Here is a 12,931-nt window from a genome sequence, read left to right on the forward strand (position 1 = left end):
TAAAATGAAAGACAACTATCGGATACAACTCAAAAATGTTACTCACGCACGTCATATCAAACATCTGCACAGCTAAAACACCGTATTTAAATGAACAATTAAACATAAAAGGGTTTATTTTCTAACTTACCACATATAAAGCACTACTTCAAAAAATGAAAAACTAAAATAAAATAAGCATTTCAAAAGAAACTAGTGTGTAAACAGGTATACGTACATACAAAACTGTAAAAACAAAATTATGTTTTAATTTAAAATGAAAGTAACATGTTTTCTCTTGCGTGTGTCACTCAGTGCAGCACTGAATCCAGGTTGAGCTGCAGCAGCCTGCTGCTTTGCAGTTTTCTGATCGAAATGTTTCTGCCAGCTTCAAGATGAAATCTCACAACTTGCAATTTTTTGTAAGAGGAATAACCCAGGACAGAATGTTATTGAAGAGCTTTTAAGTTTATCAAGCACTACCACAGGAAAGGACATTTTTTTTAAACTTCAAGAAGCCATGGAAAGTGCAGAATTCCCTTGGAAGAAACTAACTGGGATTATAACAGAGGGTGCACCATATATATATCATATAATCTTTTTTAAAATACATTAAGAAATATGCTGATTAATTGATTGAAACCATGCCTGTGTAACTGGTCTCTGTGTGTGTGTGTTCCTTGGCTAGTAAGAGCTGAAACCTGCATCTCTCTTTCCCTGCCTGCGCTCACACTCTAGCTATCTTATATCTGCGTTATGTTGATGTTACTGAATGATTTGTTAAAAAGAAGACTGCTGGAGATCAAATGCTGGAAGAAGGCAACATTTATTTCCCTCTGTATAACAGAAAATGAAAGAAAATAATCAAAAGATGGCTCGGTTCACCATTCATCTCCCCTCTAGAGTCCATTAATGCATTAACTCAGTAAAATACATAACATGCACTTTACTGAAATTAATGACATTAAATCAATTTAAAAGAAAATACAAATTCACAGACATTTGCCGAAAGAAATCACATTTTAATCCAACATGAAAACAAAATACATTTTTAAATTAAAATACAGAAAGACAACATACCTGTATAACAGAAAATGAAAGAAAATAACCAAAAGATGGCTCAGTTCACTATTCATCTCCTATGAGGTAAAAAAAAACAAAACAAACAAACCCTCAGAAACATTTCGGAATTGCCAGCTTTTTTTTAAAAGAAATTAATATAATGAAAATACTTAATTTCACAAACTCAGTCGCAATATTGTACCAATACACATTGTATTATATTCATGAGTATTATTTAACTACATTCCAGCAAAATAGTTCATATAAAATAACAAATAACAGAGAAAGAAAATAATGCAGCCTACCCCTCTAGAGTCCATTAATGCATTAACTCTGGGTTGGTGCGCATTCTAAAATAAAACTACATATTCATACATTCTAAACAATAGTGGCTGCAGTAAAAACACGGCACCTGATCAGGATCTTTGGTGTAGGATTAATAGTGCGCTATATACCGGTTACATTCACCCCTCCTGAATTACACCAAACATCTTGATCCAGCGAAACAGCACATATACACAGATACATGTCACAATAGATTATGTCACAGGGCAAAAGGGAATAAGGGAAAAAAACAATTCATATCGGCATTGCTGCCCTCTATCTTGCAGATCAGGTGAGAGTAGGTGGATCAGGCCTAAACTCTGCCCAGATCCTAACATGGTGCCTTGTACACCACACTGTCCCATTACCCACTACTACATCACATCCTATTACGTATAGCGTATCTTAACACATCATAAACAATAACACATCAAAATGTGTGTGTTGGGAGAAGAACAAAATAAAAGAAAAATAACCAAACAGACTCTAAACATTGAAGAAACTACATACAGGGAAAGGTCTAAGGGAAGTATGTCTTGTTTTCTGTGTCATCTCTTGAATTAACCTATTCACCTTTCTTACCACACGGCCTGCCCTTGTCTTAACCACGGTGTCCTTTGAGAGCGTCTGCTAAGAAATAAATAAGAGAACAGATAGATCACTTATGTTTGGTGCTAAGGAGGCACCTGCTAGCACATTTCTATTTGATTTTTTAGACTTTACAGAGACTGCCAGGAGATGAGATGGTGTGGTGAGGCAGTCTCCCCTACACAAGATGTTCCGTCATTGGCAACAGAGTGACAGCCCGCGGTAACTTGCCAGTTCATATCTTGCTTGGCAGCTCTGCTTTATTCCACCTGGTTAAGCAGGACATCAATTCCAGGAACTTTCCACCGTCTGAGGCAGATTCAGGCGCCTGAGTCTTGAACATCTGCCAGCAATCGCCTGACACCCCCAGCTCATGCAACAGACGTTTGATCACATCTGAGCCAACAATCAAGTCATCTCGCTGTCCAGGCACTGCCAATGTAGGCACAATGAACTCAATACCATGAATCTGCAGGTCTGGTCTAATTTCTTTACCATCACATCCTACTAACACTAATTATATGGAGGCTGGTAGCATGTAGGGAGCGTCTCTCATCTAACTGCTGTACAGCAAACTCACTTATTGTGCAAGCCATGGAGCCAGTGTCAGTGCCTTTGTCATCAACTTAAACCCAGATAAAGTATCCAAGCAGTTTGCATTTGAATTCGTATTAGAGTGTGCAGGCGAGCCTGCATGGGAGTATGCATGTGGTTTGTGTACACGAGTTGCTGACAACAGAATTGCCCCCTAAAGACACACTGCCCACATTACTGTTGTTCCTCAAATTTAAACTGATTGAGTTGCCAATTTGTTGTGCCAATTCAGTCACTAGAGTAGTTAAATCCATGTGTAGTTGCTCTGCACCTACTGTAGGCTGATGAACAGCAGTATATATATATATATATATATATATATATATATCATTAGTGTGCCGTCAGGACCTTCAAGGTATTCTCTGCTGACCAGACAGTGCCAAGTAAACCGTCAGTCAAATGACATTACGTTGCCTCACTCACTTGTGTACAGTGTGCTTGCTTATACTATGAAACATACTACTCTAATTATTATTTGTTCATTTGTCTGACGCCTTTATCCAAGATGACTTACAGGGTTTACTAGAGGTTTTTTAAAAGTCTAGGCGTTTCCTGAAGGGGATGTGATCAGCCAATAAGAGATCTGCATTTCCCCCGCATAAGTCTAAAACAACAACCAGACGCTAGAAAAAAAACAGTTCTCTGTTTCAGTTGAAGGTCTTGAGTGAGTTTAACCAATAGGCGAGTCGAAGAATGTCCTTTTTTTTAGACAGACAACCAATCAGGAGTGAGCAGAGGTGGGCCATAAATCTCCCAGCGTTTTCTCTGCCTCACTTGAAGGCCCTGCTTTAGCAACCAATGGGAAAGTCAAAGCTCTGACAGCTGACCAATCATTAGTGAATCATTAGAGAGCAACCCCAAAACATGAATATTCCTTGGTTAGCACTGCAGTTAGGAGGATAGCTGAATTTTGCACGATATTGCTTATAAATATACATTGATAAATACAAATAACTTTACAACATCTAATTATTTCAAATTTTATTTGACACACTTTTACAACTCTGCTACCCCAGTCCATTTTGTCACAGCACGCCACTGATATATATATATATATATATATATATATATATATATATATATATATATATATACAGTAATACTCCTGAGTGTACACCACTGTAATTATGTAGCATACCAATACTATACCAATCTCCAACATACAAAAACAAAAATCAACTCGTTGTGATAAAATGAAACTTAAACAGCTACAAATCGCATAGAGATAGAGATAGAGATAGAAAAAATGGCAGTTCGCTCACATCTATACTGTATTGTTCACAGTCTCTGGCCTTGCACTTGACTCAAGCCTCGGTCTTGTGTAGACAATGCAGCTGCAACAACAGTCGGCGGGCGAGATGGCATCGATCTAAAATCCGAGTCACGGCACCACTGTAACCGGCCTGTGTGTGTCTTTCCTTGACTAGTAAGAGATGAAACCTGCGTCTCTCTTTCCCTGCCTGAGCTCAGTCTCTGGCTATCTTATATCTGCATTGTGTTGATGTTACTGAATGATTTGTTAAAAAGAAGACTGCTGGAGATCAAATGCTTGAAGAAGGCGATATTTATTTCCCTCTGTATAACAGAAAATGAAAGAAAATAATCAAAAGATGGCTCGGTTCACCATTCATCTCCCTTCTAGAGGCCATTAATGCATTAACTCAGTAAAATACATAACATACACATTACTGAAATTAATGAGATTAAATCAATTTAAAAGAAAATACAAATTCACAGACATTGCTGAAAAAAAATCACATTTTAAACCGACATGAAATCAAAATACATTTTTAAATGAAAATACAGAAAGACAACATAACAAAATGAAAGAAAATAATCAAAAGATGGCTCGGTTCACCATTCATCTCCTTTGAGGTAAAAAAACAAAAAACAAAACCTTCAGAAACATTTCAGAATTGCCAACTTTTTTTTTTTAAAGAAATTAATATTATGAAAATACTTTATTTCACAAACTCACATTGTATTATATTCATGAGTATTATTTAACTACTGTACATTCCAGCAAAATAGTTCATATAAAATAAAAAATAACAGAGAAAGAAAATAATGCAGCCTACCCCTCTAGAGTCCATTAATGCATTAACTTAGGGTTGGTGTGCATTCTAAAATAAAACTACATATTCGTACACTTTAAACAATAGTCGCTGCAATGAAACTGTGGTACTGGATCAGGATCTTTGGTGTAGGATTAATATTGCGCTATATACTGGTTACACCTGCATACTTTTTGATGACGAGGAATCGTGCAGTGGGGTTAATGTTTTTTGTGTAAAGTAGTATATTTGAGTATATTGGCCTATATACCATTTTTATACACATTTTCATGTACATTACTATATATATATATATATATATATACAGTCACCTCCAAAATTATTGGCACCCTTGATAAAGTTGAGCAAAAAAGGCTGTATAAAATAAACAACACAGGTAATGAACTATATTTTATGCTCAAACATATGGGAAAACCATATTCTTTTATTCTAATACAATTGCTCAGAGAAAAAGTAATAAAAAATGTTCTCAGAATTATTGTCACCCCTAAAGATTCTTATAAATAAAATCAAACAAAATTAAATCTATATTAACATTCTACTTCTTTAAGTTCATCTCAGTCTTAAGGAACTGTATTTTGGCCTTCCATGGCTTCTTGTTTCACTGGGGTATAAAAATGAGGTAACACGCATATGAAATCCATTTGTCATCCATCACCATGGGGAAAGGCAAATAACTCACAAATGAAAAGAGACAAATGGTTGTTGACCTTCATAAATCAGGCAATGGGTACACAACAAAAGCTAAAAAACTAAATATACCACTTACCACTACTAGGGCAATAATTAAGAAGTTCAAAACCACTGCCTGGTAGAGGACGTAAGTTTATCTTGCCTCCACACACAGTGAGGCAGATGATTCAGGAGGCAAAGGGAAATCCAAGGGCCACATTTGGAGAATTACAGAACTTGGTTGCATCTTGGGGTCAAATCTCCAAATCTCCAATTAGAAGCCACCTCCATGCCAATAGGCTATTTGGAAGGGTTGGCAGAAAAAAGCCTTTATTGAGAGCAACCAACAAACGTAAGCGCCTGGAGTTTGCTAAACGGCATTGGCACTTCGATTGGAACCGTGTGCTATGATCAGATGAGACGAAGATAGAGCTCTTTGGCCACGCACACCAGTGGTGGGTTTGGCATCGAAAGAAGGATGCGTGTGCAGAAAAGAACCTCATACCTACTGTAAAATATGGTGGTGGATCTTTGATGTTATGGGTCTGTTTTGCTTCCACTGGTCCTGGGGCCCTTGTTAAGGTCAACGGCATCATGAAATCTACCCAGTATCAGGACATTTCAGCCAAAAACCTGGTTGACACTGCCAGGAGGCTGAAACTTGGCCGCAAGTGGATCTCCCAGCAAGACAATGACCCCAAGCACACATCAAAATCCACAAAAAAATGGTTAATTGACCACAAAATCAACATTTTCCAATGGCCATCTCAGTCTGTGGACTTGAACCCCATTGAAAACCTGTGGTTTCAATTGAAGAGGGCAGTCCATAAGCGCAGACTGAAGGATATCAAGGATCTGGAAAGATTCTGTATGGAGGAATGGTCTAAGATCCCTCCCAATGTGTTCTCCAATCTCATTAAACATTATAGAAAAAAACTCAGTGCCGTTATCCTTGCAAGGGGAGGGTGCACAAAGTACAGAAATCAAGGGTGCCAATAATTGTGACACTTCATTTTTTTGGAAATAAATTTATAATTTGAGAAATGTGTAATTTTGGTTGATTCCATTGAATCATTAATAAAGTCAAATATATTCCACATGTTGGAAAATTACAATATAGCTCAGTACTGTTATTATTTATTTTATACAGTCTTTTTTGCTCATCTTTATCAAGGGTGACAATAATTTTGGAGGTGACTGTATATACAGTCCCGTGAAAAATATTTGCCCTGTCTGATTTTCTGCATTTTTGCATATTTTTGACACTGAATGTTATCAGATCTTCAACCAAAACCCAATATTAGATAAAAGGGACCCTGAGTGAACAAATAACACAAAAAATTTGATACATATTTAATTTATTTATTAAAGAAAGTTAATCAACACCCAATGCCCCTGTGTGAAAAAGTAATCGCCCCCTTAGTCTCAATAACTGGGTACGCCACCTTTAGCAGCAATAACTGCAACCAAACCCTTCCTGTAGTTATTGATTAGTCTCTCACAGCGCTGTGGAGGAATTTTGGCCCACTCGTCCATGCAGAACTGCTTCAACTCAGTGACATTTGTGGGTTTTCGAGCACAAACTACTCGTTTCAGGTCCTGCCACAACATCTCAATGGGGTTTTGGTCTGGACTTTGACTAGGCCATTCCAAAACTTTAAATTTCTTGTTCTTCAACCATTCTGATGTGTGCTTGTGTGTTTCGGATCATTGTCTTGCTGCATGACCCAGCTGCGCTTCAGCTTCAGCTCACAGACGGATGGCCTGACATTCTCCTGTAGAATTCTCTGATACAGAGCAGAATTCATGGTTCCTTCAATGATGGCAAGGCGTCCAGGTCCTGATGAAGCAAAGCATCCGCAAACCGTGACACTACCACCACCATGCTTGACCGTTGGTATGAGGTTCTTACTGTGGAATGCAGTGTTTGGTTTTCGCCAGACATAACGGGGCCCATGTCGGCCAAAAAGTTCCACTTTTGACTCATCTGTCCATAGAACATTGTTCCAGAACTCTTGAGGATCATGCAGGTGCTTTTTGGCAAACTTGAGACGAGCATTCATGTTCTTCTTAGTGAGCAATGGTTTCTGCCTTGCTACTCTGCCATGAATCCCATTTTTGCCCAGTGTCTTTCTGATGGTGGAGTCATGAACACTGACCTTAGCCGAGGCAAGAGAGGCCTGCAGATCCCTGGATGATGTTCTAGGGTTCTTTGTGACTTCTTGGACGATTTTACGCCTTGCTCTTGGAGAGATTTTGGCATGACGGCCACTCCTGGGAAGATTCACTACTGTCCCAATCTTTCTCCATTTGGACAATATGGCTCTGACTGTGGTTCGGTGGAGTCCCAGAGCCTTTGAAATGGCTTTGTAACCCTTTCCTGACTGATAGGCATCAACAACTTTTTTCCGGAGGTCTTCAGGAATTTCTTTTGTTCGTGGCATGATGTGCCTCTAGAACCTGTGTGCTGACAACTTCACTTCAATTTTGACTTCAGTGTCGATTAAATGAGTGTGACGCATATCTGATTATTTCATTTTGGCCCGTTCCAACCCTTGTCCATTTTTTCAGGGAGCACAAAAAAAGATACAATGTCAATAATACATAGCTGAAAGGACTGTGTTTTAAACTCAGTAAGCTTGCATTTAGATGTACTGTAGTTGGTTTTGCTGGTACAGTACTATATTTTCAACAGAAGAAGTATTTTAATTCAGAACGATATATGAAATATATATGAAAATATCACCGGCAAAAAGAGACAACTGTGGACACATGAACTGTAATACAGTACATACTTTTAAATCCAGTACACATTGTAGCAGGATGTAAAATTACCCATTAACTAGCCAAAATGTTACCATACACAGAACTGCATAAAACGTAAAAGGTAATGCAATTTAGCAAAAGATTTAAAAAAACAACAGTTTCTAGAATTAAAACAGTATCCAAAGTCAGTATTCAAAATTGCAGAATGTAGTGCTCGATAAGGCCCTAATGTCACTGTTCACTTGCAAATGAAAATGCACAAAAGCAACTAAAGATCACAGATTTAAAAAAAAAAAATGCATCACAGTATCTAAAACTGTTAAATGATTAACTTTTACATTACCGTAGCTTGTCTCATTCACTTAGTTTTTGCTGCATTTTCGTCATGTGAAATTGGAGGAAGCGCTGTGCAACTGCACAATACGCAGGCTGTGACGGATAAACAAGTACATTGTAACACTGAAGAGATGGGCTTTGTATCAGAAAACTGGTGACGGAATCAAAAATCGTGTGTGACGGGTAAGTGCATTCATTTGTTACATATATAATGGGGATTGATTTTATTCTTAATACAAGGGTCGTAAAATGTGACTGACTTGTATCTGGTTAACGGATATCTGAGTGCTGACTGTATGTCTCAAGCGCACAGCCAGAACTTGGAATAGATATGGAAGCTGTCTAAAATACTTCCAATTACACACACAGACAACAATATGAACAAAGACCAGCCATACAAACAAAAAACAGCCACCACACAGCACATACCCACTCAAAGCAGTAGAGGGCAGACATTAATTATTATATATGTACATCACCTGATAGAGGACAAACATTAAGAGTGAAGAATGAATCCGAAACCTTCTCCCCAAAAGGCAAAATCTTATCACCAAGCTAATAGAACAGTGTTGTTAACTCGGGTGATCAAATATTATCTTAACTCTCGTTGAACTCATTGGGTGAATTTAGAAGCGTGACTGTTTGGACGCAACAGAACCTGAAAACCCCAATTTGCATCAACTTACTAATTCAATTAAAGAGTTATATTAAGGAAAGAGCATAGAGAATCTATCCTTATATCAGTGCGCAACATATATTTAAAATAAAACTAGACTAACAGTTCTTGAGGCTGAATTGCTCTGTTTATCCAAAGAGCAGTTACTGTACTGGTCACCCCCTGTGTGAGCTTGCCCTGGAGAGACCACCCTCTGAGAAGCGAATGGGGTCAGTTCAGTCTCCATTCCCATATAATTCTTTGCATCTCAAAGGCACTGCCAACAAATGTACTAGTTACTCAGTAGTACGAAGTGCTTGTGGACACCTGTGCATTCAAATTTAAAATGAGACCATCAAGATTTTCTTCACAGGCTAAACAAACAAAACTGAAAATTACTTCTAAACACTGCTAACCTGTTTTAGGAATGAAATGGCAACCTCTGTAGAGTTTTTGGATTCCATATGTAGCTAACAACCTGCTTGGCCTCCTGTGGTTCTTTTAGTTTTTTTTTTGTTTTGTTTTGTTTTACAGAACAGGCTGCACTGGGTCAAGTAGCAAATATCAAATCATTTCAATTTTAACCCTTTAAATCCCAATATGAGATGAGCTCCTGTCATGCTTTTCATCAACTGGCTGCCTGTGCTCTACTGTCTATAGTTCTTAACCTGTTGCAGTTATTAGGATATCAGTACAGGAGGCACTGGTACAATGCAAAAGGATATGGGTTCCAGCAAGAATTCAAGGAACATATTTGACACTTGCTCATGGGAGTTTTAATGGGTTAATATATGACTGACCCATTATTTTAAATCTGTGCGCAAAACATTCCCCATTCACTTAGCAACACCAGGGAAGTGACTATAAAAACCCAGTTGTCATAACTGAAGTACCTCAGTGATAAATTGATTTTTTTTTTTGGATTAAGAGAAGCTTTCATGGTCTATAGCTCATGTTTATACTGTGGCTGAACAAGTCACCCATGATAAATCCAATTGTGTAATGGAGACAACAGTGGCATTAAAACTTTACGGCCAATTTCTCAGCTCTCCCAGAAAGTTATTGGTGTAGGCAAGGCCCAGACCAAGCAGACAGTGGCTGTCTATTGACCATCTGGTAGCAAACATTTACAGCCAGGGCACGGTTTGTAACATCCTTCTGTAAATTAAAAACTTTATTTTTTTACTGCCTTTTTTGTTTGCAAGAGGAAGTCAGCTGACAGCCTAGACCACCCCAGGCATAAGACATCAATGGGATGCTAGGTTCTTTCCAGTAATTCATTACAAGTAGCAACGTGTAAACTGGTAAGAACAATTTGGGAGGTGTATTTTATTATGTTGACATTTAATTAAAAGTGTATTCTTTATCAACAGACCCTACTTTCAAGAAAATCTAAACAGAGTAACCCAGTTCAGCTGTCAACCTGAGGAATGCAACACTCCAGCTATGTGACTGTGTTCTACCAGGCAGATAATACAATGCTGTTTTGTGTTTTTGAACTTTTTTTTTTTTTTTTTTTTAATAATTGTTTTAGTAATCATCAGATGTTTCAGTAATCAGTACTCATTAAATGGGATATACCTGCTCATTTAGGATTAGTAGTCTTATCTAAAACAAAATAAAATACATATCCAGGATGTACAGTACTTGTACCAATAATATATATATATATATATATATATATTTTTTTTTTTTAGAGATATTTTTATTTGTGTCCTTTTTTTATGTCCAACTGCAGTTTACGGCAGATGAACACAATGATGTAGCAGCTCCTGTAGTAGCATGGGGATACACGAACAGCTGACCAGCTTACAGTATAACATTAGGATAAACTGTTAATGTTTTAATATGTAGGGGGCAGATTAAATCGAAATTATGTGCGCTGCCTTAGCTAATGTTGGTATTAAAACAAAAATTCACAATGCTGCCTAATTGCTTGGTATTGAAAACAAAAATTCAAGGTGCTGCACAAAAAGGAATTTGCAGATTCTCTAACGCTTGTATGGAGGGTGTCATTTTAACATGGTATAAAAACACAGTCATTCAAGCGTTGTACAACCTGCATTAGGTAACTCAAGTCCTTTTTCTTTTTTAAATGCTGTTTATTGGTTTTGTTAAGTAAAGAAATTACACACAATGACTTACAAAATAACAAAGGTAATAGACTCATTTCAAATAATAATATAATACATAAAGCATCATTAAATCATTTATCATTTTCAATTTGCCAGGATTGTTTTTTAAATTTTATTTAGGAGACAAAAGAAAGAAAAACAGAGACAGGAGAAGGGGGAGATTGCAAGCAGTCAGTTTGCATTCAGAAGAGAGAAAAAGGATAGACAGATAGGTATAGATCAGGGGAGCTGTGGAGCCAGTTCATTAGTACGTGATAGAAGGGCATGCCAAGCTAAGTAAAAATTTTCAGTAGATCCACGAAGTGTATATTATATTTTTTCAAGCTTTAGATGCTGCAAAAGGTCCCTCAGCCACTGAGCATGTGTGGGTGGGGCAGCCTGTTTCCATGCAAACAGAATCAGACATCTAGCTAGTAGTGTGGAGAAGGCCAAAGAGTCAGATTGGAGTTTCATTAAAGAAATGTCAGATGGTGTTATGCCAAATAATGCAATTAGAGGGTTAGGTTCAATAGGGTGCTGAATGATTTGGGAGAGGGTCTCGAAAACAGGCGTCCAGAAGTTAGCTAGATTAGGACAAGACCGAAACTTATGGATGAGGGTAGCAGGGGCCCGCCCACATCGGTCACAGATTGGGTCTAAACCTGGATAAATCCTTGCCAGCTTGGCCTTAGAGAGATGAATGCGGTGCAGAACTTTAAACAGTATATATGAAGAGTGCACTCGAGTGAGAGCAGACTCCCAGTCATCATCCCAGAGACTGAATCCCAAATCCTGCTCCCATAATATTTTTAGGTTGGAAAGTGAAGGACAGTGTAAAGACATCATTTCATTATATATTTTAGATATCAAACCTTTGCAGTAGGGGTCGAATTGAAGTACACACTCAGGGGGACGTGCAGGGAACTGCGCTACTGTATTCCTGACAACATTTCTAATTTGTAGGTATCTGCAAAAGTGGGTTTTGTGCAGATTGTATTTCTGGGAGAGTTGTTCAAAAGAACCGAAGCTATTGTCAATAAATAGGTCTTTTAGACACTTAGCACCATTCCCATGCCATATACGAAAAGCAGTGTCTTCCACTGAAGGAGGAAATAAATGGTTTCTATCCACAGGACAGTGTAATGAGATTGATTGTAAGCCAAAGTGCTGTCTAAATTGTGCCCAGACTTTAAAACTTACTAGTACTAAAATTAGGTTTAGTTAATGGAAGAGGAGAACACAGCAGCACAAGTAAGGATGTGTACTGACAGGAGGCTGCTTCTATGCTTAACCAAGCTGGAACATTCTGCTCGGCGCTGGAGCGTAGCCACAAGGAGATGCCACGGATGTTGGCTGACCAGTAGTAAAAGTGAAAATTTGGTAATGCCAGGCCTCCTGAAGGTTTAGGTCTTTGTAGGAAGACCTTATGGATCCTAGGCATTTTTTGTACAAGAATAATGAGGAGATTGTTTGGTCTAAAGTAGTAAAAAAAGGCTTTTGGGATAAAGACTAGAATGCACTGAAATAAGTATAACAATTTGGGAAGTGTGTTAATCTTTACAGAGTTACCGTGGTCAGCAAGAGACAGAGGCAGAGCAGACCAGCATGAGCAATCCTGTTTTGTACGTTGTAATAGAGGAGTAAAGTTAGATTTCAAAAGGTTATTAAAGGATTTAGTAACTGTGATTCCAGGATAAGTGAAGGTGTTGGCGGCTGTTCGAAAGGGTAGGTTTGTGAGGGTGTAATTTTGGGCAACTGAGTTAATC

Source organism: Acipenser ruthenus, chromosome 2 (assembly GCF_902713425.1).
Source record: "Acipenser ruthenus chromosome 2, fAciRut3.2 maternal haplotype, whole genome shotgun sequence".
NCBI lineage: Eukaryota > Metazoa > Chordata > Actinopteri > Acipenseriformes > Acipenseridae > Acipenser > Acipenser ruthenus.